A 27930-nucleotide genomic window follows, 5' to 3' on the forward strand; every position below is an offset into this window, starting at 1 on the left:
TTCAAGGCCGCCATATGGATCGACTCTGCCCGGTCCAGGTGTCATAAACACGCGAAGATCTGAACTGAAGCACCCTATCGATTCTACTATAGATGCAATCATAATAGGGCTAGCGTGACAAGGCATACGTCACCTTGGCGCCAAATAAAGCTGTAATGATCACCGTGGACAAAATGATACTTCGCGGCACGTACGACGTCGACTCTTACTAGTTAGCTACCATCTACCCTATAGCCGAACATTTAGAAAGGGAAATCCAACAGACTAGTCGTTCTATGATAAGAATCGAATTGTGGCTTCACACAAACACTACGAACCGATGATCTCGACAGAATTTCAAGACCATTAAATAGCAGTGTTACAAAACGTCACTCGTGTTAGCTCGTATGTAAGAAATGAATATGAATATTTGCTTTTAGCAGATCTTAGAAATTTAATTTTCCAAATATACCTTCGAATTGTTCAAATACGAGGTCCTATTCGTGTTCGGTGCGCCAGGCCATCGAACCCGTTTTGTGCAACTCGCAGGCTCAGTGTAACCTGCAAGCATGAGCTAAAGGCGCTAGTCCTGTATCGTCCTCTTTCGTTTTGGCCGTCTTGAAACCGCCTTAAGTCTAAAGGCCGCCAATGGCATTTCTATTTCCGTACGTTTGTGTGTGCTTAATGCTAATCTGGCTAGGTATTATGAAAATTTTTAGTACATCTAGGAAAGATTGTGCTTCTGCGTACCGATATACCATATTGTTCAGTCTTGAGAACAGATTTGAATATACGACAAGTGTAAAGGGGCTGCAAGATAAGGCATGTTTCTTTGAAATGTCTACTAAGTAAAAGGATTCACCTGTTTGCCCGTTAGACTGTTTTTATTCAGCAAATCAATAAAAACGCCTTTATTTACCCAAAAATAGACATTATAAAAATTGATAATTTTCTTAGATAAAATAAAAATAAAAAATCATTGCTAGATATCCCCTGAGATTTCCAAATACTTCTTTAATTATATCCATACTGCATAATTTATTATCCTGTAAGAGCCAAAAAATAAATGGTCTCGAGATGTCTTTCCCAATTACAGTATAACGACCAGTTATCAATTTTCTTCTATTCGCTCAGTCAGTTGAAGAAATATAATAAAGACACACTATATGAGCTTTCGATTATTAACAAGCGAAAATAGTTAGCGTACATTTTGAATTTTCTGATTACAACGCGGCGACAAGTTCTGAATCGGTGATCCGAATGTCTTTTTTCAATGAATACGAAAGAAGCTGCCTGTCGGACAACTTCCCGAAACATCTAATTGCAGCCGCAATATTATCTAATTAACTCCTGAGAAGGTTGACACAATAATAGCAGAAGGATGATGTTTGTGATTGATACCATTCCCCTATGATATAATGTATTCACTGACTGTACAGCTGTTCACCGCTCTTTACGTTGCTCGCAAGGCTTTCAGTTTGTTACACCCAGACCGTATAGCACAGATTCACCTAAGAACTTTTTGAAGGACGTACAAACAATGAGTCCTTAGGCTACCGCCGGCCTACCTGTACTACTATCCTTCTTAAATCCCTTTTTTTTTCTCTTCTTCTTCTTTAAATGTGATGACAATAGGCTATTCAATTTCAATGAAGGATTTTTGCGTCCGTGTTCAACTCCGCGACGTTTTGTCGAACTAGATCACCGATAAAGAGAGAATTTTTGTAAAGAACAGGAGGAGGGCGTACTGTCAAGGGTTACATCTGATGTGGGTTTACAAATCATTTCAATAATGTTCTGCTCTGTGATTACCAAACAGGAGCTCCCATCATTGCCAAGATAATCCCGGTGCTGATAAGCTATCTAAGACATTAAACGCTAACTAAGTGACGAAAAAAGATTGTGACCCTTTAACTTTTTCGAAAATACTCATTTTGTCTTTTGGCTTGTTCATTCGTACCAAGCTCAACACCTTTGCGGCGTTGAAATTGCGTTGAGAATGTAATCTAACAAAAGCTCTTGTGCAGTTTCTCTCTCGTCTCTCAGAATTACCATCATATAAAAAAAAAAAAAAAAAAAAAAAAGTAGTTAAAAAGTGATGTACGCAGGCTTGAATGGTCGGTATTTAGGGGCAAAGTGAGCCATTCTGCCGTGTCAGCGTGTCACAGACCAAATCAACAACTGATTAACATTTATCGGTGTAGAGCGCTTCGACATATACTGGGACTATTCTCTATTTTTGATCGCCTCGAAGAGCGTACGGATACATCCACCAATCTAAAATAGGCAGTTAGAGGGGCCTAATCACGAGGTAGACCAATGACGAATAGGTCATCAATGATTTGAGGAGTTGATGAAGCTACTGAGGGTCAATAAGTACCCTATTCGATAATCTACTAGGTCGATTAATCAGTTCACAATTGAAGAATAACGCGTTAGCCCGTTTCTGATATAATGAGCTTCTAAATTGTATGCACAGACATCTCGAATCTTCGAGCCGGTACGCCTAAATCTCCATCGACTGGCTCCACAAAGGCTTATCTGCGTAGTGCTTGTAAGCAATTGATTATAAGGCCATTTATCACCAGGTAACGCTTGATAATTTAGACTCACCAAATGAGCACTGGAAGTTTGTACTGACACATAATGAGCGCAATGTGAATCGTACCACACAATCGCTAAAGCTTGAAGCTTTCGGGAAACCGCTAATAATGACGGGTATATGAATATAAAACCAGTATATCACACAAAGCCTCCAGGGGCTTATAGTTTGAAGAAAACCCTGCAAGTCACCCCTTTACAGCTAGTTGATATGCGCTACTCTGGTCAGGCTAGTGAAAATTTTATTCAAGGAATTTTACCATTCGCTGCTATTAGCTCATTTGGAAGCGGCTGCTTAGCACAAGCTTCTCCTAGTTGCAGGAATTAATCTCATTGCTATAGCCTTTTCTAGTATAGGCGGCGTCGATGGTCTCTTGCAAACGCTTCTCAATTCCCCCTCGGCCACCTACGTGCTGTCCTTAAGATTTATGTTAGCTATAGTAATTTTGCCGTTGTTTCTAGTCAATGTGCTTTCTGGGCTTGACGCTGACAGGTGTACATGCGACACCTGGGCACCTGTCTCACCTATAGCATAAATCACGTATCATTTCAAGGTTACTTACATTTTCGACAGTTTCTGTCATCCACTGCAGGCTAGGACTATAATTAATGAGTGCTGGATTTTAACGCATACTCACAACATTAATTTACTGCGTTCACGTTCACAGACTTACTAAAGCCAGCTTCATTATTGCAGTTTATGTTGCTTTTTTTGCGATTTCTCCTCAGCTTTTCGAGATATCAGCAGAGAATTATGAGACTTTAATGGGTCCGAGCGCCGATCGCCCGGTAAGGTTTCGTTTCGAGTCCGTGCACCGTTTAGGGGAAACCTATGCAACGATAATTGCTGGTTAGTGCGGCCACGGCCAACAGCAGCCATAGGGATCGCAGTCTGTGAGGGAATATTATGAAGGGCAAATATTTATTTATCGAAGGCAGAAGCGAAAGCTGTTTTGCGTAGCTTTGATATCGTCGGTGGCTGCAGTCTACATAAAATGGCAGCGTATGAACTTCCGATAACTAGGTGGTGGAATAACCAGCTACTGACTCCACTTGCAACTTCTGCCTGTAACCACAACACATGCTCAAGAAGTTAACTTCGCTTGATTAGCTGAGTATTCTTTAACTGCCACGATCTCTGATAATGAAGTTATATGTACTTCTTTTGTTGTAGTTACGACTATACTGACCTACTTCAGTACTACAAAGTGTGGTTTCTAAAGTGTGATAGCCCATTTCCTGTGTGTTTGATAATTCAGATCATGATGGTGCGTGAACAGTATCATATACGTCCATCATGCCGAACTCACTGTTCGCTTGTAAGCACCAGCAATTTCTAGTTCCGTCATTTTTTACCGGGAACAATCAACCTCAGGCTCATCATAGTAGCTGTGAAATTATCCACTTAATATTCGTGTTTTTTAGGCAAACAAGCCGACATTCGCGTCTTTACGACCTCAGAATAGGACGTGATATTAAACCTTGACATAAACGCCGAGCCTGAATAGACCCCAACAGGGGCTCGAAACTCATTAATTTTCATTTTTGTCGAGGTTGTACATATAGCGTATCGTTGGGGGTTAAAGTTGACATTATAGTTGCCATCTCATTACCAAGGCACTTTGCTAGACGTACAGCATGATTATCTACTATAAGCTTAACAAAAATCGAGCAACGTCAAGGGTTACTTCTTTTCAATGACAAATCGCTCTTGTCGACAAAAAAAAATAAAAAAAAAAAAAAAAAACAGGAAGTAACCACCTAGGCTTATTCTTTCACGTAATCAAGTTAACAGTAAATATATCAAGTGTGACAAGCTCGATGTGGTATATTATCATTTCTCACAGTTATACTCATGCTCGCCAGACTGCTAGGCATACGTATCTCATAGTCAGAAACAAGCATTGAGACAACGATAACGCATGATTATTGCTAGCAGTCGAGGACACGTTGCTAGATAACAATTGGCCTATTGAGCGTTCATAGAAAGCAAACACTACTAACAAAAATAAACACAAAACGGTCTCGTAATAACAAAAGTGAAAAAAACTGCTTAATATAGAAAAACCGTTCACTTTTGCAGAGAAATAAATATTTGTTGAATAGTGTTGATAATAATGAAAAGGTCTGTGTTCAATATATTATTACGTACTTCTAAGACACACACACACACACACACACACACAGCTCTTATAGTACGCGGAATTAATAAAAATACTAATGTGTAACTATTGAACATCAAATTATCCCGTGGTAATTATATCAGATCGACTAGGAAATCTACGATGGTTTTTTTTTTTTCGGATTGATGTCCTCAAACAAAACTTTTTGAGCAAAAAAAAAAAACAAACAAACGCGTTTTGTAAGATTCTCTATCTTACAGTCGTCCACCCGTCATAATGTGACTCGCCGATATATATTCATTTCCATAGAACGTATGCACTTTCTAAAGATGTTCAACTCGTTCACTCGATAAAGTGGGAAAAATATTAGTCTCATGGATCCATCCACTTGTTGGTTTTGGCATGTCCAATGATATAAGAAGAGAATAAATTTGAGCTTCTGAAATTAGCAAAGCAAAAATCAAATCATCGACATCAATGGCGCCTGTCTCATAGGCACCATTCATAGTTCATCACTGCATTTGGATGACCAACAGCAGACGGACCGACCAATCGCCTGACCGCATACGTAAGCGAGCAGGCTTAGTAGCGCAGTATTTGCCGTTTCTGTCCTCGTCTCCGCAAATTGCCCAGCGCACGCAGCAAGAACAGGCCGGGTCTGTGTGTGGCCCGTCCTATCCCGATAGTGGACGAGGACCAACGGAATACGAGCAGTCCAGTTCATCTTGTTTGCTATCTCCGTCGTGCAGTAGCGGTTTAGCTGTACGGTAATAACAGCGGTGAGCTGTGTTAGCCTCGTGAAGGTGATGGCGTCACTCAAGACCGTTGCAGCCCCTTTGCTACTGTTGCTGCTGCTAGCGTCGGCGTGAAGCGTGTTAACGCCTCGGACAGTGGACGGCCGGCTGCGTTGCTAGGACGCTGAGTAGCATCCGGTAATGCTTTTTTTTTTTTAAATGCTTCTCTTCTGTCCGCGTAACAGCAGCGGCAGCAACAACATGTGTTTTATGATGGCTATGTCTATCATTCCGTCATCTCTAGTGTCTACTGGCTGCCCGCCCGCCTTCCCTTCCTGCCTGCCATTATGCCATCATCCCTGATGCGATGCGGGTGCCGCTCAACTGCATTGTCCAGATTTTTCCATTCAGCTAAAAAAATAGCGCGCTGTAAAAGGTTTGTAATGGTTGAATAAGGTGAGTACTACGCCTGCTTGTTCACGTTCTGTGAAATCAAAGAATCGCTAACCGCTTGAACGAAAGGGAAACTATTACGGTATGATATTAGTACGATGGACATTTAGGTACAATTATTTTTTGGGCGGACGCTGAACGTAAGGGTGAGCTGGTGTAGGGAAAAGGAGTCGTGAATCAGTCATCCATTTATATGTACATGCTAGATACGTACGTCCCGAACGTGTACGATGCAACAGTAGCTTGGAGTATCATTTCCAGTCAAATACAGGTAGTGAGATCCTAGGCAAACGCTTGAAGAGATGGAATGAGCGATGCGTCAATGGCATCTCGGACATAGCGTCGATCTTAACGTGAAAACAAGCAGACGCAAAGCTCTTTTCGGCTTATGAAAAAGTTTAATGCACACCATGGTATTTACCCACTGCGTACAATATATGTGTGATTTATTTGCAAACGGGCTAAATGCGCAAGATGGACGACTAAACGATGTGTATTACGCAGATAATAGTACAGATAAAAGATCGCTTAATACTTTCGCCTTCAATCCGATAATAGGCCGACGAACCAGAACCCCATAATGCACTTCACACAATTATATCTCTAGAAGCTTCTAGCTTCACCTATATTTTGCCTAAACTGCGCGAGTCGCCTATTGCAGATTACGAAAAAGGCAACGACCGATCGCGTTCCAAGGGCACGTTCTCCGCATCTGTGTCCATCAAGGAATCGTAGAAATATACGACACGTCTATTAACGAGTACTGAATAGATCGCAGCTTTCGCACGCGGCTGTTATACTTAAAGCATCAAGATGACAGATCGTGAACATTGAGCTACACGAATCTGCATGAGACGCACATGATCGTCTCGTCTATTGGAAGCAAGCGAAAACATTACTCGTTAGGGCGATACTAGATAAATATTTCGAGTATCCGCATGTGTCCGAGACAGCTAAATCATTTTATCCGTCCTTAAGTTTAAGGTCAAAACACGTCACCATTGTATGGGGGGTCATACGGCGAGTACCGTTACGGCGACAAGCAGGTACAGCAGAGGAGAGAAAAAAAAAAAAAAAGCTAATTATTTATCTGAATAAAATGTAATATCTATTGAAAAGAGCGGTAAACACAGCACTTCGTAACAGATCGCACTTATAGTATAAATGGCCTGTTAACTAATGAAACGAAAAGCGCAAATAAATCTTTCTAGCCGCAGTGCCGTATTAGGACAATGAGGGTTGGGGTACTGGCGCAGTCTGTTCCCAGTGTTGACCTGATGCAGTGGCTTTAGCCAGGCTCTGAAGAGCGGAAGTTACGGAAATGCGTCTCCGATTTGTCATAAAATTTATGCCATCATACAACTAATTCAGAGATAGTTTTATAGCGTTAGTAGATGATCAATATTTGAAAAGTTGTTCCAATAGCGTCGATAGAATAATCATACGGGCAATAGACTGGCAGATGATTAGGCCCGAAAACTTGATAATAATAGTCAAACGTTAAATAGTCCAGCCAATGAAATGGCCACGTTTAACTCGTTTCCCGTACTCAGAAAAGGACCAATATGTTTCTAGTGTTCTTCCCATCCCCGTCATGCTAAAACGAGTTTACCTTCAAATGTTAGCCACTTTTATCTTGCCCAAATAGTTCAGTTTCACTTTTAACTCGATCATACGTCGTTCCTATTCTGCGGCCTGAATGCATTTGTACGGGCGGCAGACCCGAAAGGGCCGTAATTAATGAACGTACGCACGAACACTCACCAAGCCAGGGCGTCAATTAACATACGGAAAAAAGTTAATTTGTCAACTTGTTTTAACAGTAGATGAAATACTGTTACACCAAAAAACAAGACCGAAAAATCCTACGAGTATTGTATATCTTGATTTTTCTTAAATTTGTAGCCCGCTCGTCATTTGTTTTTAGATAATTTGCCAGCTATATTTTACACGTTATGGCGTCATCGTTCTATCATAATTGTTTCAAACATTCTATAACATGAACTATAATCTGCTGTTATTAGCTGACCATCTTGGTAATCAGCGCATCTGAATAGAGGGTGCCCTTGATATAATTGATGTTCCGGTCTAGCCGCAGCTTACCTGATCAGTTTGGAATAAACTATACGGATGAACACTATTTTATCATTTTTGTATAGGCTTTCTCAACACTTTGTGCGTTGTAGTCACTTCCCATCCGATAAATACGTAAGTCATCATTTTAAGTTTAAGTTGTTCGTTTCTATTTGAAGTTTGCCGAGCAGAAACGTCAAATGATAGAACTAATAGTATCGTGTCATTACCCCTCGCCCCCCCCCCCCCCCCCCCCCCCTCGCCCTTCCCTCCCATAAAACTATGCTTTTGAAGGATATTAGCCATGCAATAAGACGGCAAAAAGTTCTATAGTGAAATGCTTGGCTGGAACATGAGGAGATTTGAAACTCATGCGGGAGATACTGTTAATGGACACTTAGAAAAGATGGAAATACATTTTTAAAGAAATGAAATAATTCGTTTTTATCATTGCTCTCGTCTTCGTTGCTTTCTGCTTCTTCCCAGCGGAAGACCGCGTTCGTATCTCAAAATAGCTAAGCTCGATTTGTAAGATGCGCATAAGGACTACAGGTTCCATAGGCCCGAGCTAAGCAGACATGTGGCGCGTTTTTCTTCAGTGGATAGATGCTTTGCAAATGTCCACTATGTACGTGAGTATTGCTCTATACACGCCTTAAATTAGCAGTCGAGCCAAACAAGGAACGCTTAGGTCGATACGAATCAAGGTTGACGTTGCTGAGATAAAACGAATCTATACAACGTACACAAATAAAAATGTCACAAAATAGAAAAAAAAAATTTATCAATACAAACAATTGGATCATTCGTACGATATAGTTTTGGGGAAGGTTTCTGAAGTTCGAACTAGAAGTTTATCTCTTAATCGCGATCGCTTAGAATCTAATTAATACTGGTATGATTATATTAGTATCAATATGCAGGTAGAAGTTTCGCTATATAACTCGGAACAGTTTATTAAAAGATGTTTGTTTGTTTGATTGTAGCCTTTGCTATTGAGGTCTTCTTGAATAGAGAATGAACTAGCGTTTGCGAAATTCGTAAGGTCTCGGATCTTGCAACAAAAAAGAGTTAGGCGAGACTGGAAATGTCTATATCTTTTCGCTTAAATTCGTTTGCAACCACAAACATAAATCAGTACGCATTTTTGATAGATCGCCAAAGGCTTATAATTTGCATCATCCTTTGTTTTGAATTCTGCGAAAAATCACTGCTTAATAGAGATGTTAAGTATGCAATACTTCTAGACTGATAGATACTCTTGAGCCTTCAAGAAAACTTGTGGAAGTTGACTTTACGGTCGATCAACACGTGTCCAAGATGTCGGATCCAGCAGAAGGTTCAAGAAGCAGGAAGCTCAGTTTAGTTCAATAGAAACTACATACGTTTCCTAAAACTATCTGTTAGTAGAATTTAGGCCTAAAATAGAGATTATCAATTAATATAGCTAAGTAAAGGCTAGTAAACCTTTCTAGTACTCTATCCGTACTGTGGTTCGGCATGTAATTATCACACACTTACATACACCGAGGGACAAGTAAGCCTTGTATTGTTCAGGCCATCAGCTAATACTAGGATTTAGCGTACTAGGCATAATATTACGTCGCATTATGTATATCGTCTATAAGGTAATAGGAGAATTGTATTTGCCATACAGAGTTCGTACTATACGAAAACTAACAACAATCTTGTATCATACATTTGTAACTGTCTATCGTATACGACTTGAATGTCATCCATAAAAATCAGCGTTATTGGTGACCGATTCGATCAGACTATCGTTACACGTTTGCCCACGATCAATTTTACTGTCGCTGCTGCTTGTCGTGTCCATCATCGTCTTCGTGACGGCTTCGGCGACACCGCCCGAATCACCAGCTCTTCACTGGCACCTACCAGAAGCGATATCTTCATCGATAAGAACGAACATACTGGATGCATACTATACCATTGTACACGATGCGCATGTGATTGATTCCATATGGGCCTGCAGATTCACGTTAGCCAGACAGCGCAAAGGACGTCCAGCAAGCAACAGATGTTCGAATCTCCTTGCTGCTGTTGCTACATAAATGGGGTACTCTAGTTATCTTTACAGCTATCTAAGATTAGCTGAGTACATGTACATTGTGGTAACACAGATTAATAATATATGCGATTGTCGATAAAATGCGCCGTGTATATTTTGATTTAGTACAGCTAGGACAGGGGTGTACGTCTAAGCCTGACTGGATGTCAAGGCAAATCTCCAAAGAGTAACTGCAATGCATTTGTGTTATTAACATGCTGGAGTTGGTGCCTAGATATACAAAGATTGAGATAGCGAGAGAACAAGCTGTCCTGCTCGACTCAGCCTTGAAACAGTGAAGCCCGAATGATCATTCGATGTTTCAGTCACACATATTGTTTCTAAAGTGGGTCATAAAATGAATCATTTTGGCCAAATATACATTGTGACAGTGTTTGATTAAGGCCAACTAGATCATGTACTAGCGGCCAAGTTTCTTCCCTCGTACTATTCAGCTGCACCTTGCACTTCCTGTACAGGACAGAAAGTTTAGGATGCCATAACTATGTTCTTAGCGCGGTCAGCCTCTGGCAGCCCTGTGAAGGATAAATGAGCGTATTGGAGGCATGTTTGGTGCTGGAGAACGCCGCAGCCATGACGTGCCTCGCTTGAAAACGTATATAACGTGTTGTAAATTATTTCTCGTTTATGCTGTACATTTCAGTGTAATACGTCATTGCGATGGTGCGCTACAGCGGCGCGGACGTATTTGACGGAACCGTTTATGGTATACATCATAGAGGACCCGTCACCGTTCGTATAATGCTATTATAGCTATACAATGAACTGACAGAATTGAGCTATATACATATATGGATAACGTGCTAGAAAATAGAAAGGTTACGTTTCGAAGTAATGATACTTCGGCAAAGCGTACGCTTCAGAGCTAGTTTGAGCAAACAACGGACAGAAAATAACGAAATCGTCATCTTTAGCCAGTACACTCGTTCGGAGCGATCTCGTTCGGCTAAAATCGTGGGCAGATAAAAATGCTCCACACATATGCCTCTCTTCTTCGACGTCGAAATAGAGCCTACGATTAATATCGGGCTGCCATGGAGGCTCACTATTGTCATATCAGAAAGGATCGGTTTGTCTATAGTACAAAACAGTTCAACGATTTACCTCAGCTTTGTATTTTGTTACACGAGTATGCGCAGTATAAATTAAAATAGCCAAATGTATATAAAGTTCGTTTCTAAATACCTCTCACACATGTTATACAATCTTGTCACTGTAACATAATGTATCATACGTATTGGGCCTCTCTGCCTTCGCGGGCCAGCTAGCTGTTAAACGTCAGTTTGTGTGCAGTGTCGAAACTTGAAGTTATTTCAGAAATCTTAATAACTTATATCGTCTTTAATCAAACGTTTACGTTTATACGGGCTTTATTAGAGTTGGCTTTTACCGGATTGCGGTGATTTCCCACTGGTACGATGTGTTTGTGTTACGGGTTTGATATGTTGCTATGGGCCTCCGATACCATCAACCATCGTAAGTGGTTCCAAAGGGGAAATAAAAAAATCTACTACGAACCAAATACCGTTCTAACTAGAACACCGTTCTAAAAACGTTAGGCTCCTTATTTTGCAGCTCTAAAAGCCATTGGGCACATAATGTTATGCGTATTTCATTCAGATCCCTGCAGTGAGTTTGTATGAAATCGATACTATGTTTAACTAGATTCAATCGGCACAAACTTGAAAAATGACAGAAGATAGGACCCAGTTTACCACTAGCGGTCATAAAGATGCTGTTTAAATTATCATTCTCTGAATAAGAAGATGGTACGCGTACGCAATGCAGCTGTTTGACTACCTTAATTGTATTAACTATGTGTACAGTTCACGATCGTATGCATCAGGGCCTTTTTGATAACCGTACGTTTAACCGTACGTTAAATATCAAAGCGATCTTCTTGCGGCCCGCCCAGGAAGAGGCGGACATAAACCTGCTTTGTTAATAAACTCCTGTTTTCGGTCTCAACGAGTTTAGAAATAATGTGTTGAGTAAATCATACATCGGCCGCTTTGATAGCTACTTGAACAGACATTCGAGCCATGGCTCGCTCGGTTCGTATGCCATATATTGATTTGATTGATTGAAAACGATCCGTTTCCGGTCCCATCATGAAGGAAATTAGTTTGGTTCCTTTTTTATGGCTAGAAACAGTAAAAAGCACCACGATAGTGCTGAATATTACCGACGTATACTTTCAGATCGAAGTGTTTTAGGTTCTGTCGCAATAGATGGCTACTAAAAGCGGATAAGCAAAAATAAGGTTAATGCTGTTAGTAACCTAGCCCCGATCAACTCTGAAGTATCATTCTATGTGTGTATAAATTACCTCAGCTGTTGTCTACTGGCCAGATACGTGCAGATAGGTACGTTTTTCACGCTGGTTCATTCTGTTCAGCACGATGATCGACTTTTCACACCGGACCCTGTATGCACGGGTCATGACAGCTAATTTTCTCCTATAGTGGCAATGGAAGTTGCAGTAGAATTGAACTAATATAAGAGAATTATTACTTCAGACGATGATGCTGGGGCAGCTAGTAACAAACATAACCCACATAGTAGTACTACTACGATGATACTTCCAACGGTAATATACCTATTTATATCGCAGATTACCGACGTCTATGATAACTGTCCACGCAGTAGCAAAGATACACATAGTTTCTTAATTGGGCGCACGAACAAACCGATACATGTAGCTGCTAAAGACATAAGACAGATCAGATATACGGATTGAAGTTATAGTATTTATCAATGTGGCGAAAACGGTACGAGGGCAGACAAGGTCTTCGTTCTCGGGAGCAAAACTTGAAGGTGTTATATGCATTTCTTCTATTGCTTCCTAACTCTCTCCCACATATTCGGCACACGTTTGTCCTGTATCCATCACCTGTATAGTAGTTTAACGGAACCGAAAAAGAGTCTAGCACAGCTTTTACAGGTACGTGCTTCTGCGTTATCAGCAATCCGAACTGGTGGGTTGAGAACTGTTGATTGTAAAGAAAAGGCAGCAGGACTGACAAACGAGAAAAACGGCCTGGAGAGGTCGATCGAGGCTGTAGCGTTTCCGAGTTTGCTGGTTCCGTGCAGAATGGATACGCTAATATTGGCACCTGTCTTAACAGCTGATGTAGCAACATCTATATCGAAATTTATTTGAAAAGACCAACTTCTTATTATTTGCATAAGCACTAATGATCAAATAAATAGGCCTCTGAAAACGTATAATTAGTTCGCGCTTGGTGTAAATTAAAGGGTCTATATTGCTCTCTGACGGAGAATCACGAACGACTAAAAGTACAAGGCCGTGTCACAGTCCCGATATTAGTACAAGTTATTTTCTTAGCAGAAGGTAGATCTAAACAGACATTATTACATCGGTTTATAGCCATATTTCGAACCTGTCCTAGTTCCTGAATTCTACCATCACTGGCTGTTCCTAACCAGTTTTTCGGATCTTCGTTAGGGCCTCGCAGTACAATTTTAGGATGTATTGTACTCTAAAGGGCCAATTTTAACATTCGTATAAAGACTGATGAAAACTGACTGTCGTGTGGCGCTCCGTATATCTATAAGAAATGAATTGTTTCTACCAATATCCTTTTGATCTATTGCAATTGGGTTATTGATTGGGCTTGGTGCTGCTTTGAATGTATCGGAGGAGTGAGCCGCTGGGCATCGTTTGCCAAGATTTAGAACATATCCATTGCACCGTTCCCCGTTTTGTTGTAGATCTGGTTCGAGTAATCGAAATTGGTTTCGCGTAGATATAATTATATTAACTTTTCTGCCGCTGTGATGCTAATCACCACCAGCCAATAAGTTGGTTCAGTGGGACCGGTAATTTTGATATAATTAACGCGGACTCGTGCAGACTGAACGTTCCCGTGCTACTTAAAATCCCTTGGAAATCAAACGATTATCTGATATAATCAGGATGAGAGCGGCCCGCTCGTTTGCTCAACTTATGCGCGACTGCAGCATGTAGATGTATAGGCGGCTCAGAACATTTACTACCGCCGCAGCCAGTACCCCTCTGGACCAGTAGCGTTATCTTACATTATTCGGGGTCTAGCCTCAGGTCTCCATATCAGACGTATGTATAGATGTACAAGTAATTAAAGATAAGGTATGTCAACTAGCTGAGTGCTTAACAAGCTTCATATAAACTTAGCTGCCTGAGTTGACATATCGCTTGCCGGTAACAATCAATTGCGTTTTGTTCTCGAATACTTTGAAAAATACTGCGTAGACACAAAGTTGTGGCAAAAAGGGGCAAACCTTTTTGATCGCAGTTAACTTGATATAACAATTCACTGCATCCAGTCATAATCCAGATAACGTACGCATAAAACTGTGCTCATTTGAGACAAGGTCACGCTAATCGTTCGAGACGTCCCACTTTCTTCTTTTAAGCCCCGCTCACTTTTTGGCGCCAATTTTTTCTCTCATAGTACCGATTCACTTTATCGATCTATGCCCCCGCATATCTGCTACGAAAACTACAACACGTTTTTTTCCCCATACACTTGAAGTGGACAGAAAGAATTAAAGCTGGCCATTCGGAACGCATACGGAATACAGTCCAGTGATTGTTCGTACCGGAAAGGCCATCTAGAACGTCGCGAAGGGCTGTTCTTTCCACTATGGACATGTAGTTAGCACACACGATTACATCGTGCTTGCACTAAGATATTGTAAACACCTACGATAGTCATCGATTAATGAGCAGAGTATGATCTTTGAATTGACAGAATCGCTGAATCCCATCAAAAAAAAAAAAAAAAAAAAAAGAAAAAATAGATAAATATCCACAGCCAGGCAAGTATCCACAGGCTTCATGTTAACTTTGTGATTTCAACAGACGCAGCAGTGGCTGTTAACACCATACATCGGAACAGACCAGCGGCGCCATCTTAGATTCGTCCATTTGAAACATAATTTGGATTCTTGTTAAGTTCGAAAATCTATCAAGTTCATGTTATTGAGAAATTATATTTGGCCTTTTAGTTGCCGTTCAGAAAAACATCGATTCATAGATATGTATATATATTATTATAGTGTCTATGTTGATTTGCATACTGAACACAGTCACCTCCTTACGGTTCAAGTTCAAACTTAACCCAAGTTGTATATTTTTACGTTGCGCAACATATGACTAATGCACTTCTGCAAACCTTAAATGATAAATGTATTGAGGTAGGCTAGCGTTGCTAGACAGATTTACTATGTTCATTCTGATTTGAAGATTTAATATAAACGTCTTTGAAGATACGGCAGCATGCAATAGATGTGCCTCTTTGCTTTTCTCTCTTCAGATACGTTAGTCTACGACAGGGGGGATACGTTCACATATTCGACGATAGAACAACAGATGAATTCTATTGACGATGTATTACTAGACATTATACGCATCGTGATAAAGGAAAAGATCAGAGGAATAGGACGGGAAAATTATTACTTTTCAATCGTCCGTTCTACATGACGTTGCGTCGTTAGCGCCACAACGACGCATCCACCACTGAATTACCCTTGCGTGTTCCAAATCAGAAAAAGTAGCTGCAGCATAAAAAGGATTTTAACACCAGGTGGCAGTACTGTACTCGTATACCGTTCGCGTTCGTTTAAACCTGCACTATCTTCCAACGCCCGCTAAAATATCGCTGCAGTCCTATACTTAATGGCCATTCGGGTCGCGGACAGCTTTGAGATAAAGAGGTTAATTGTTACTTATCTAAAATATCGTTAGTTGTATCGTGAAAGAGGGCAATTGGTTGAATGCTGGGTAAATAGAAGGAGTATCACCCAGAGTTCGAGTCTAAGTACAGCTACTGTATACACGATCAGATGAGACCTATTGCTCATCCACGGCTCAACATGAGCTCACGTATCAATTTTATATACTAATCCTGTCCTGCAAAGGACTTGTTTTCGGTCTACAAGTGGTCACCCCCAAATAGAAACGCCCTAAAGCATAGTTATCATATTATGCAGCTTCGATAAATAAGCTTGTAAGGTGGCATGTTAGAGACAGCAACCTGAATTCATCTCTAAAAATAGCTATTTGTTGTATTTGGTTTTTTTCGGGTAACTGTTGAGCGAAGGCCCGGATCAAATGCCACATTTTTTATGCTTACATGTTTTTTTTTTGCCATAGAACCTGCTGATTTATTTCTTATTCACGCCTGTCCTAATCGCGTCTTGAGAACGGCATCTTTGTCACGCAGACAACTAGAATTTAAGATCCAAAGTATTATCTCTTTAGATATCGTTAGATATTTAGATCCAATAAACGCAAGCGTCGTAGATCAAGAAACGTGGTTACCTTGATCTGCTCTCTATTATCCTCTGATACATTCATTACTGCTCCAATCGCATAGGCTATAGTAAAACAATTCTGATTCTCATTCCTTATGAGCAGGCGGAATGTTAGTACAAATAAAGAATCCTCCTGATAAATTAGGTCCTGGTACCGAGGAGCTCTTTACTAGCACTTCACTAGCAGACAGTTACAAATCTTGGCGATGATGCCATCTGTGTCAAATAAAAATTAATATAAACAAATATATTTAAAAGTAAAAAGGCAAGAGAGGATTAGTAATATATTATATTAGCCTTTAAAACCCCCTCATATACGAAACAAATTTGATTTAGACTTCCTAGAATTTTTCTTCCTAGAACTATCTACCTATCTCACAAAATCTGTAAGTTTTGAACCAGCTTTAACGGATCTGCTCGATAACACTTACTTCACTGCGAAGCAAACATTTCATAAGCGTTCAGCGTATTCAGTCACCAATGCTTAAATCAGAACAATTGCTAGATTGTTATTCTATAATTGATATATTATAGTAGATTTTATCGACTAAGAACTAAATTGGGTTTCGCTTTCTATCGAGCTCTAGCAGCTCTGACTGGGTCACACACATGGGTCACAGCTAGTTTTGCCAAGGTACCGTTGACTTGCTGCATTGGATGCTCATCTTCCTTCAGTCGATGCAACTAAACGCGTGCACAGTTTGAGCCCTATTTTTTTTTTTTTTTTCTCTAGCTGGTCTCAAATGTGAATGTACATTCTACAACGTTTTTTTGTTTGTACGATTCCCTTCTGCCGTGCAGAAAATCCAAAAGCATTTTGCATTTTCTTTCGACGTTCGCTTTATTTTCACTACAAAGGCTCTTTGCTTAATTTTCGTTCGCTTTAAAAAGCAATTGGGCTCTTTTCGGCGAGCGCGACGAGGAAAGGACTAGCCATTTTTATTATACTCCCTTTCTCATACACAAATACATTGGACCACTGGCAGTAGTAATGTGGCAATACATAATAGTTGACGGACACGCACGGCTGCTTGCGTACTCTCCGGCACCGAAATGTCTTGACACGGAACGTAGAATAGTATCAGCGTGTTCCTCTGAAAGAAGCGAAATAGTAGAGTGCAATAGAACAGACAAACGGGAGGACACAGCAGAACGAACCTGGAATGAGGCGCAAAACGAACGCCTTTAGGCATACGAATTCTTGACAAGTCGACGAAAAAATTAGCCTCGTTCACCAGATAGATCCGCCTGTAGTGGCGTTAGGCGATGAAGGCAACAAAATGAGCGATTCTTCTGCTGACGCTGCTGCTGGCGTTCAGCCCAGCCGCGGTTGGGCGTTTCCTTTCCTTGCGGCAGCGGCATGGGGCGAGAATCGAGCGCATAGTACCAAAAGTTGTCGTGGTCGCTGTCGTCATCGACACTCGCAGTGCTCATAAGCTGAGAGGGGCAGGAGTGTATTGCCATGCAGCCAGTGCTGACATTGTCGACTATAGGCTTTACAAAGGCTTTCGAATTTTCCTGAGACAAGCAAGCTGACCAGTTCGCCCTACGAGCCGCTTGTACGCGGGCGGGGGGACACGAAGACACGAGGTTGACCTATGGCCGAGGTTGATTTGCACGAGAGACGGACTGACAGGCAAAAAGGGGGCACGAATGATGCAAGAAGAACGGCGAACGAAAAAGAAAGGATGTGCTTTGAGCAAGCAAGAACAAACAAAAGAGCAACTGGAAAAAGAACAAATTGCTGGCCAGTTAAGGGGAGACAGTCGAAAATCGTATCCAAATCCTTATCTCAAAAGCTTTCTCGTAAAAATTATTTCTACGCTTCTCCATGTCTTTCTCTGTTCATCCGTTCATCGCGAATCTCATGTTATGTTAGTTTCTTTTTTATGCTTCTTCTTTGTGTTGTTCGCACCCCGCTGCCATAGGCAAACAAACGTATGTGGCGCGGGTGGGCGCAGCCGATGCATCCAGTGACCTCTTGTTCCCTTCTTCACTTCCTCTGCTCTTCCATCTTCAATATGGGACGACGTATCCCAACAAGACGAACATATGGGACTGCGCAGGTCCGGCAGAAAGGACTCTCGCTTGGCCAACAGACAACGAGAAACAATTTGTCGCGGAAAGCGACAACGCGGGGGTGAGCGTTTCTCATTTCTCCCTCAGCGGCTTTTTATTCCTTTGACACAGGGCAGAAACTAGTCGCCAGAGGGAAGGAAAACACAAACAAAAATATCGGAAGGCGAGCGAGTAACCAACATCGCAACGTCGAAGACGGCCAGCTAGATCAGAACCTTACTGGGTGACTGCGTCTAGGTTTGTCGCGCGTGTGTGTACATTCTCTTTGTAAATGATATCGAAAAGAAAACGTAGCTGGCCTTTTCCCGTTCATCTTTGTCATAGTCATAGTCGTGGAAAGATGAAGAAAATAAAAAAGGTGAGCGAAAAACCGCGGTTAAATTTCGCTTGTATATCTGTCTGTCGAAACGTTTCAACGAGCGCCGCGCATACCGGGCGACTGCGACAGAGTGAAACAGGAGACTGTTATTAAAACCGCCGATGCGACACTGGCGCTTTCGGTCAGCTATAGGGGCGAGCTCTAAGCGCTCATCATGAAGATCAATGCTAGGATTCTTTCGGAAGCTCAAAAGCTTAGCGCACATCTATCAGATATCGGCAATGCGAAGCGTTCTACCGGCGAATCGAGACTGCGAACCGACCTTTGGCGTCTAGAAGAAGCTGGAGAGAAAATACGACGTTGATTTTTTGTACATGAGAAGGCCAAATAGAAAACAAATGAGAGGTAAAAATAACTAATTTACTGACTGAGTGTCCTTTTCATTTGCCCTGGTTTTCTGTCGCCATCGTGAATATCGTCGAAAACCCTCAGTGATTGTCTTGTCTCTTCAACATTGGTAAAGGCCTATCCGCGGTGATCCTTCAGAGGTGGCTGTTAGTTAAGTCGGTTGAGCCTTAGCTGCCCTTTTTCAACCTACTACCGTTTGTCAAATCAACATTTGGCTTTTTGGTCTCTAATGTCACATCGCTTGGTGTTTTGGTTTCAATTGATGACGCCTTAAGCAGAGCGTTAAATTGATCTTCTTTCGTGCCGGCAAAATATAATAATGTTCTTATACGTCTGAACTAAAACTTTCTGCTTATACCGGCTGTTAGATTAATGATGTGCGCTCAAAATGGACACCGTACAAACTTATATGGTTCTGGTCGTAAACGCTGATTTATCCAGCGCACTAGAACACATTGTAAAAGTATAGCTAAACGATAAATCAATCTTGCGTTTCCAAATTGTTATCGTAGTCGTATATTTTTACTCAACTCTGCAGTGTAATTTTTTTTTTTCTCAAAAAAACAAGTGCTCTCAGAGTGGGAGGTAAAAAAGCTCGTATGCAGAAAATTAACCGTGAATCTCGTTTGTGAAATTTGGACTGCAACGCCCGGTACTGCATTTGGGCAACACTTCGAAGCGTTAGCTGCCCTTTCTTGCCTAACAACCGTATGCTGAGTAAGTTCATAACAAATTGGTTTTCAATGACAACAATATCCATATCTGTGTATCATCTTTTATAAGAGAATGAGACTCAGACCTCTCTCTTTAGGATAAGTTGGAGCCTTTAATGAAGCAAGGTGCTTGCGAATCTCGACTTCATATTGTTCATTGTGCCCTTAAGCGTATGCTTAAGGGCAAATGCTCCAAACTGACGGAAATTTCTGGCCTATTTCACTCAAGCAAAACTGTTAAACGCAATTGTAACGCTCTATACAACGCGATTGAGGCGGTGTGGCCTAGTGTTTGCTCGACCAGATCGGCATCCTCGTTAAGCAGTTGTTCAGTGAATAGGTACAAGCCAAATCCTCAAGGCCTTATTAATAGCGGCCTATGACAGATGAGATTCTGCTTTTTTTTTTTGCCGCCCCTACGTGCCTCTTCAGGCTGACACAGCGTCCAGCCTAGCAACGATTATCAACAAATCTACCACTTCCAATGATTTTACACGTTTAGTGATTGGAAGCCTTTTACATAAAGCCCTGTCTGTTCGCATTATAATAATAGAGTTTGCATGAATTATTTACTAAGAGACAATCAACAGGGTGCATCTTGTTCGACTTTTCCGCAAATGCCATTCTAGAGAGTGACACGATACTTTAAAGAGTTATAACGCAGACTGCCTACAATTCAACCTCTAAGTTATTGACCTATGTGACATTTCATTTCACCGTACGTTATCAACCGTAATCCTAGTTATCTGGAACAATAGCTTCCCTTAAAATTGAAATATTGGCCTTCGAAGTAAGCTATACTATAACTTACCTCGGAACACACGCGCAGCTAGCTAGATAAAACTCTTTGCAACTTGTCTCTACTGTCAAGCAAACTCGATGCAGTACGGTGAAAGATGTAAATTAGCTCCAGGATCTATGCGACAAGTAGTTTTCAGTCCCGACATATAAAATAGCACTCGTACTTCAGTTAATCAGTGGATAAGGACGAAAACTGAAGCCTATAGCGACTAGAAGGGAAGCGTCTTCAAAAGACCTAATAATTGTTAAATGACCAAGCTGCTGTTGCTTTCTCGCACCTTGAAATCCATATATACTTTCGCTAATTGAGTTTATCGTTGTTCCGTCAGTAACTGCAGTTTATAAATGTATACTTAAGGCAACACTTTGAGAAGTCCGACATTCTTATTTTGGCGGACCTATTTACAAATTTGTATATAATTAAGTTACCGAGAAACGCATTTCATCATAACATTGATGACATGGCAAATTGTTGGTTCTGGTGACGAGATATCCCATACCGATCATGCGACTCAGCCGAATATAATAGCTAGATTAATATTTAGTTCCGCTCACTTAGTATAAGAAACACTTAGTATAATAATTCATTGTCACTACGTCGCGTTATAAATTGCCGCCTTTTATTAGGTCCGCTGGTATATCAGGCTATGGAGGTTATCCAACTAGGCTGTATGATAAATCCTTAAGGGTTGGTCGAACCCACCGCGGTCGGCATAAACGTCGAAGATTCTATCTACAACTGATTCCCGATTGGTCTTCAAGTCGATTGTGGTGTTCGCTTTTTTTTATGCTTTTTCTTTTTTCTCTTCTAAGAAAAACAACTTAGTAATCGACGGCTCCAAGTTCGCCCTATCTATCTTTTGTCCTAGCTTTTGAAGATGGCGATGCCATAAATACAACTACTGCCACGCTGCTAATAATGCCCCCATTCGCCAACAGCGTACCTCATACACAGATTCCTATTAGCAGCGTGACCTACGACTACGATGAGTGGAATAGTCAAACTGGATCGGATGATCGATGATGGTTAAACTTGCAAAGTTGTCTAACATCGGTGGCCTGCGTTTGATCAAACGATTTTCAATGATTGATCTATCTGTAATTTTCTGTTTGGCTATCTTCTAAAAGATCCGATGTGCAAGGAAAGGTACGGCCACGACCAGGCGACCCATAAAAGTATCAAAATACTAGAAGATAAGCATGAATACACCTCGCTGCACTCGATGCAAAGTGACATCGGCATAACCCGAGGTCGAACAAGATTCCTCTACTCAAAAGACGTGCAAAAAAAGGACACTGATTTTATGAGACCTCTAGCCACATAATAACCGCGGTTCTTTTAACGAAAAAATAGACATCATTAAGATTTCGCAATTGCTTTAACCCGAATGATCGTAACTTCAAACGATGTGTTTTCTTTTTGTGCACCAAGTTAAAACGCTTCGTCTTAAGTTGTTTCTAGCTTACGGGTGCTAGGGAAGTATGGTATTCAATTATGCGATCGAGATGCGCGCGCACATACATATATCCACGACCAAGGGTATAAACCCTTTTCTTTGAGCAATACAATTATCTAGTTATATAACTAACGCATCTACAATCGTAATCATCAACATAGGCTGGTTTTATAGTTGACCAACACGTGTTGGGTCTACAATTTTTCTTCGATTTCTAACAGTGAAAAGCGTTCGTCTGCGTTTTGGATCGAGACGTCTGATTTTTCCATCCTCGTATATATCTAAACGCCAAAAACTAATGACTCCTTCTTTCATCCTTTTTGCCCAGACCTTCGACTTATATCGAACCTGTACGATATCCATAATTATGAAAGACAAGGGTTAACAAAATGAACAATTGACCCATAGTAAAAAAGTGCGGCATCACCATTAAGAAATTTCTGTATCACATTGCTAAAGTAAAATGTTGGTGCCGTATGTTATGGCCCCACTCTAAATCATTCTGTCACATTTGTTCAGGCCGATCAGGAGACAGGTGTTACTTTGCGTTTTGATTTTGTTATTATATGTCGTTGTACCGGGCGAATGTCGGCTGCTTCATTTGAGGCTGCTTCATTCATAAAAAAACACGAGTAATTCTTAAATTGTTGCTTTTTTCGTGTTGTATTGAAAATTATTATTAGTAGTAATAATTGTCATAAATTACGTATTTAGCAACAGGGGGCAGACGATGTGCGCTATCTGAATCGGTCTCAACCTTCAATAAACTCGTTTCGTTGCCGATTCGTATTTACGTTGGCACTAGCAGATTTTTGGCTTAATTTTGTGGCATCTTGGGTATTTACTCGTGTCTCTAGTTTTTATGATACTTTCGTCACCCTTCAATGGGTCTTTGCCCCACCTCTCTCAGCGGGATTTCCCGTCCGCATTCAACTTGAAATAAATCTCACTTGGAACCTATTCGATATAAACCCGTGAACGTTTTTGTTCAGACGCCAGACATTGGCACGATATGAGACAGCGCACATTTTATACATCCATGTGAAGATATACACGTGTGACACAGGAGGCACGAACTTGGAGAAATCCAAATTGCTATATAAAAATGTTTTAAAGAGACTGCAGTAAAACTGACATTTGGTGATAGTAACTATTAGACAGAGCCATGCTTAGTGAACCGGTTTTGTATATATAAGCCGTCAGCACATTTAACAGCAACGACGTACGGAAAATAAGCTTCTTCCTAATTTCATAGGGGTTACTAGGTTTAATTAATATAGTTGATATCTATCCGCATACGTTTTCGCTACTGATCTGCAAAACAAATACTTCCTGGACGGAGCCCTAGCCGCAATGATGATACTGATAGACGCCAGCTAATTGATTTGAAATTATGTAGGTTTTTCAGCGCGTTCCGAACTCCATGAGTATGCCTTAGGTCGGTATTGTGGACAGATTACGTTAATTTAGTTTCTTTCCTAGATGTGCCCTCTTCTGTGATGCGTTTATAGATAAATTTAGAACGACTTGAGTATACGATACGCATCGGCGCTATATATTTAATGAAGTGAGAAGATGGCATCGATTGGTTTCATCGAATCATATTTGGTTCAAATAAAGCAAACGTTATGGAAAAGCTGTGATTGCGCTAAGAGAAAAGATGGATATAGGCACGTATAACTACGTAAAACGTCAGTGGACGTAACTTATATCCAAATCTGCGCTCCATAACCATAATACAGGCTAGCACATACGTAATGCATATGTCTATCGCCACTTTCACTCAGTTTCCCATGTCCATAGTGACGCGCTTGTTTTGCGTTTGGACTTTTGCCTCTCGCCGATGTCTCAGCGATGTATCAGCCCATCTCTGCCACGGGCCACGAAGCCCGACTAACTGCTTCCTACTGCTTCAGTATATTTGCTTCGGAAAGAGTGCCTATAGCGGCTCAAGCGAAGTGGGGTAAAGGAACGACAAAGATTTTCTCTGTCCGCCTCCCTCGCACAGTCGGCGAAGCAGAGGGCGGACGGAGAGGCCAAGACGAGTCGCTGAGAAAGCCAAGTAACAAAAGAAAACTAATGCATTTGGGGCTATTTGGTCGCGACGTTTGTTGTTATCGGTGTTGTCGCTCACGTCGTTGTTGTTATTTTGGCGGCGAAATGGCACACAGTAACCCAGTCCCCAGACCCTAGCAGAAAGAAAAGTGGGTTGCAGACACGATCACATCGCCGTCGGAGCCGCAAGGTGGTCCGATCCGGGTGAAAGAAAAACCGCTATTATTAACGTGTGTACTAGCTTGTTCTAGCATCAAGCGAGTCTTCTCCTTCGACCAAATTTGAGGGGTACTGCAACGACAAACTGATCAGAAAAGCTAAACTTTCTGTAAAGCAGCTTCGGGATTTGAGCCGCTGGCCTATTATGAAAGGGTTTGCTATCATCAAATCGAGGCTTTCACGTTTGTCGATGCTTCCAAATATGTCCTGGTAATTGTCGTCGTCATGTACCAACAACAGTATGCTTGCCTTTGCAACTTACTTGCAGGCGTTGAAATCAACTGGACCTGGTCGGCTGGTCTTTGCAAAAAAATTCATTAAACAGAAACAAGGCTTGCGTTCTCGCCTTTACCATAGGTCCCTTTAGACCACTCTTCGTTTCGCCGTTGAAATACAGTTGCGCAACTTAGTGAGAATCGAATTTAGCTATACCTCAATTAGGGTGAGAAATGCTGAGGCCCTATTATCTCGCCAGCTAGATTTATGGATAGTTGTGTGCAGTCATAATGCTCTTTTATGTTTACGCTGCTCGAGACTAGCATCGTACGTGTGCGATGTCACCTATGCTTAGGCCTAGCCATATCTCGACAGACATCTCTGCAATCGCCTTGTAAAAGACTAGCCACCCGAACACGCACTCTGCTTCATTCATTCATTCATTCATTCGACAATCGTTTCCCCCCACCATCGTCCGCTTGATCGCCATGCCCATTAGTGTGTGTAGTGGTGCCGGAGATAATATCGAAGGTTAACAAATAGTAAAGGGCACGTCGATGAAACGTCAAGCGTGTAACTTTGATGCCAACAAAACTGGTACTATTGCGTAAACAACTAGTAAAATCACGAAATCACCTGCTAGCAAAAAAAAAAATAAAAAAAAAAATAAAAAAAGGAAAAGAACGAAGTGCTATACCCTAACCGTTCTCTAACGATTGATCTATTTATTCGGCTTATTAATCATATAGAATCATAAAAGAATGGTTCATAGGGCGTAATTATTGCATTGTACGGATCTTGTAGATAAAATGTGAGTAAAAGAAACCACGCGTCCTAAGAAAATATTGTTACAATGTATATATATAGCTTTATCCTTCGAAGATTCGGCCTAATTGGAAGCGGAAATCTATTTCAATCCATGTTTAGGCGCTGTCTTTTCTAAAGGCTGTCTGGCCTCTCTATTTTAGCAGAAGACAAATTTTAACCAATCTCTTGTTCTTCATAAATATCCCGATTTATATAATTATGTACATTATCATTATTGGACGCTGTAAATGGCGTCGAGGCACATAGGGTAAACGCTCACTGTTCGATCAATTAATCGTCGGCACAAAAACTAATTTATAACGTATTATCAGAGCCATTTTGTTCTGTCGAGGGATTCTTTTCAAATGAACTGAGAAAAACCATACATGTTTCTCTGTGTACTTCCCATGCTAAAAATACGCTGATTTTTTTGCTTAAAATTAGGGAAAATAAATGTTTACTCATAAGCTTGTCTCCTAAGCTTGGCTAAGCCATGTTCTGTTATATTTAGGGCTAGTTTATGTAGTGAAGATATTCTTTACAGCCGACGACCGTTTGCAAAGATGTAGGATAAACGAAAAAATTGATTAAATCAAATACCAAATAAATTTTCACATTATCGACGCACTCAACTAAAGCATGTCATTGGCTAGTAGTTATTAAAGAGAAAAAAAAAAAGCGCCTTGAAACTTTCCTTTATATACAATATAATATACTAAGGTTAAGACGGAAAAAAAAACACACACACACATTTTTTTCTTGCTAACCTTCAGCGGATGTTTTCAGCTAGAAAACGGTTTAAGTAGCAAAGCACGATCGACTATGTAAAATGGCCATAACTGAGCACGATGTACTCGATAAGGTATTCAATTGAATTGACTGTTTGTTTTTTGTTCGAGATGTATTTTTTGGCCTAGTTTTACGATTACCTACCTACTCGATACATTCATTTCTATCGTATCTGCTATGGTTGTGTCGTTAGGCCATCGTTTGTTATTTCGTTCCGTGTGACATTTTGTGTATTCATGGATTATTCTCATCGAACTCCATTAGGACAAATAGAGAAAAAATTAAAAAAAAAAAAAAAAAAAAAAGATGCCTAATTGGAGCTCTCGAATTAGTTTTCTTTCTCGGTACAGTGTTTTTTTTTTCTATAACGTTCGAAGACGTTCACACACATTTAGTAAGCTGCCGGCCGCTATTGTTGTTGGATAGGTAGCTTGACTTACCCAAAAAATGGGGAAAAAAACAAAACACGAGATGGCTGTCTGAGAGAATAAGTGCATTTTGAACTCTTGTTATTGGCTGTTCTTCGCGCACAGAAAACCATATCATTACTGCTGCAGCAACGACAATAACAATGCTAGCAGCAGCGGAACTGTCTCAGCCCCCGGCAAATTGCTGCGGTTTCAAAGCATCGACAACCTAAGCCACTGATTAGTCTTCATCGCTCTGTCGTTGTTGTTGTTGCGCTATATAAACAGCCTCCCGATCGGCGCTGTCTGACGGCCCGTTCCCGACGTACAATGCCGGTCGTCTCATCAGTTAGAGGGGACGGCGGAGTGATGGCGGAAAAACACGAACAAGAGTAAATGGAAGGGAGGTGAGACAATGAAAAGGCGAGGGGGAAAACGCTCGCTAGTGAAGATAAAGCAAACTACAAACGGGGAAAGTTTTGTGGGATAATCGCGAACCGTTGTTTTGGAATAAAGGCAAGATGGCAAGGAACGCTTGCCAAATCAAGAAGGGAAACAAGGCAGAGGAAGAAAATGAGATTCAAGGAACGATTGGTTCAATGCTGGATCTACGTACGCATGTATGTACGTACGTACGTACGTACGTACGTATCCTGATTGCGGTACTGCAAATCGAGACATTTCCGCATGCACGAGCGACGAAGCGATGTTTACCGCGACACTACAGTCGAACTGCGACCATTTCCAGATGGTTAACAGGACGAGAGCGGCTGTGACGGGACAGGGTGAGGCGTTGTCGGTAGCTAAAAACTGGCCAGTGGAAACGTCCGTCGTGTTTGGTCCGTGCAGTTGTTATTCGCGTCATGCGTTTGCTACGACGATTATGCATAAGCGTACACGGGGAAAAAAGTTGTACAAGGTGAAAGATGTCCGATTTGGGCGATCGTCTGTAGAACCGTCCAACAAAGTAAACTTTTCATGCTAGTAGCTCTCTCAGCTTATCATAGCGAGCCAATATGTATTTAGTAACGGCAGTTAGAAAGGCATACGGAATCAAGAGGAGGGTCGAAGGACAAATAGGATTACGCGTAAAAGACCAATGGCCAATGGTCAAACTATGGCTAGATCCGTGTCCTTCAAGTGCAAGCAGAGTTTTCGCTCTTCAATGAATTGAAGGGACCACTTGAAGCCTTAAGCGTAAGCAATACTCACGTCTTAGACGTCGTTATATAAAAAATATTACTCACTCGCACATTTTTTAAGGTAACGCTGCGCTAGTCTTAAGCA

At 41.1% G+C, this 27930-nt stretch overlaps 1 protein-coding gene across 1 annotated transcript in view; it reads left to right on the top strand.

The window, feature by feature from the left end:
- LOC111254133 (uncharacterized) overlaps positions 1 to 27930 on the top strand; it is an 82934-nt gene that overhangs the window by 5761 nt on the left and 49243 nt on the right. The gene's annotated exons all lie outside the window — the stretch shown is intronic.

The sequence above is a fragment of the Varroa destructor genome, unplaced genomic scaffold (genome assembly GCF_002443255.2).
Source record: "Varroa destructor unplaced genomic scaffold, Vdes_3.0 BEIS01000007.1, whole genome shotgun sequence".
Taxonomy (NCBI): Eukaryota; Metazoa; Arthropoda; class Arachnida; order Mesostigmata; family Varroidae; genus Varroa; species Varroa destructor.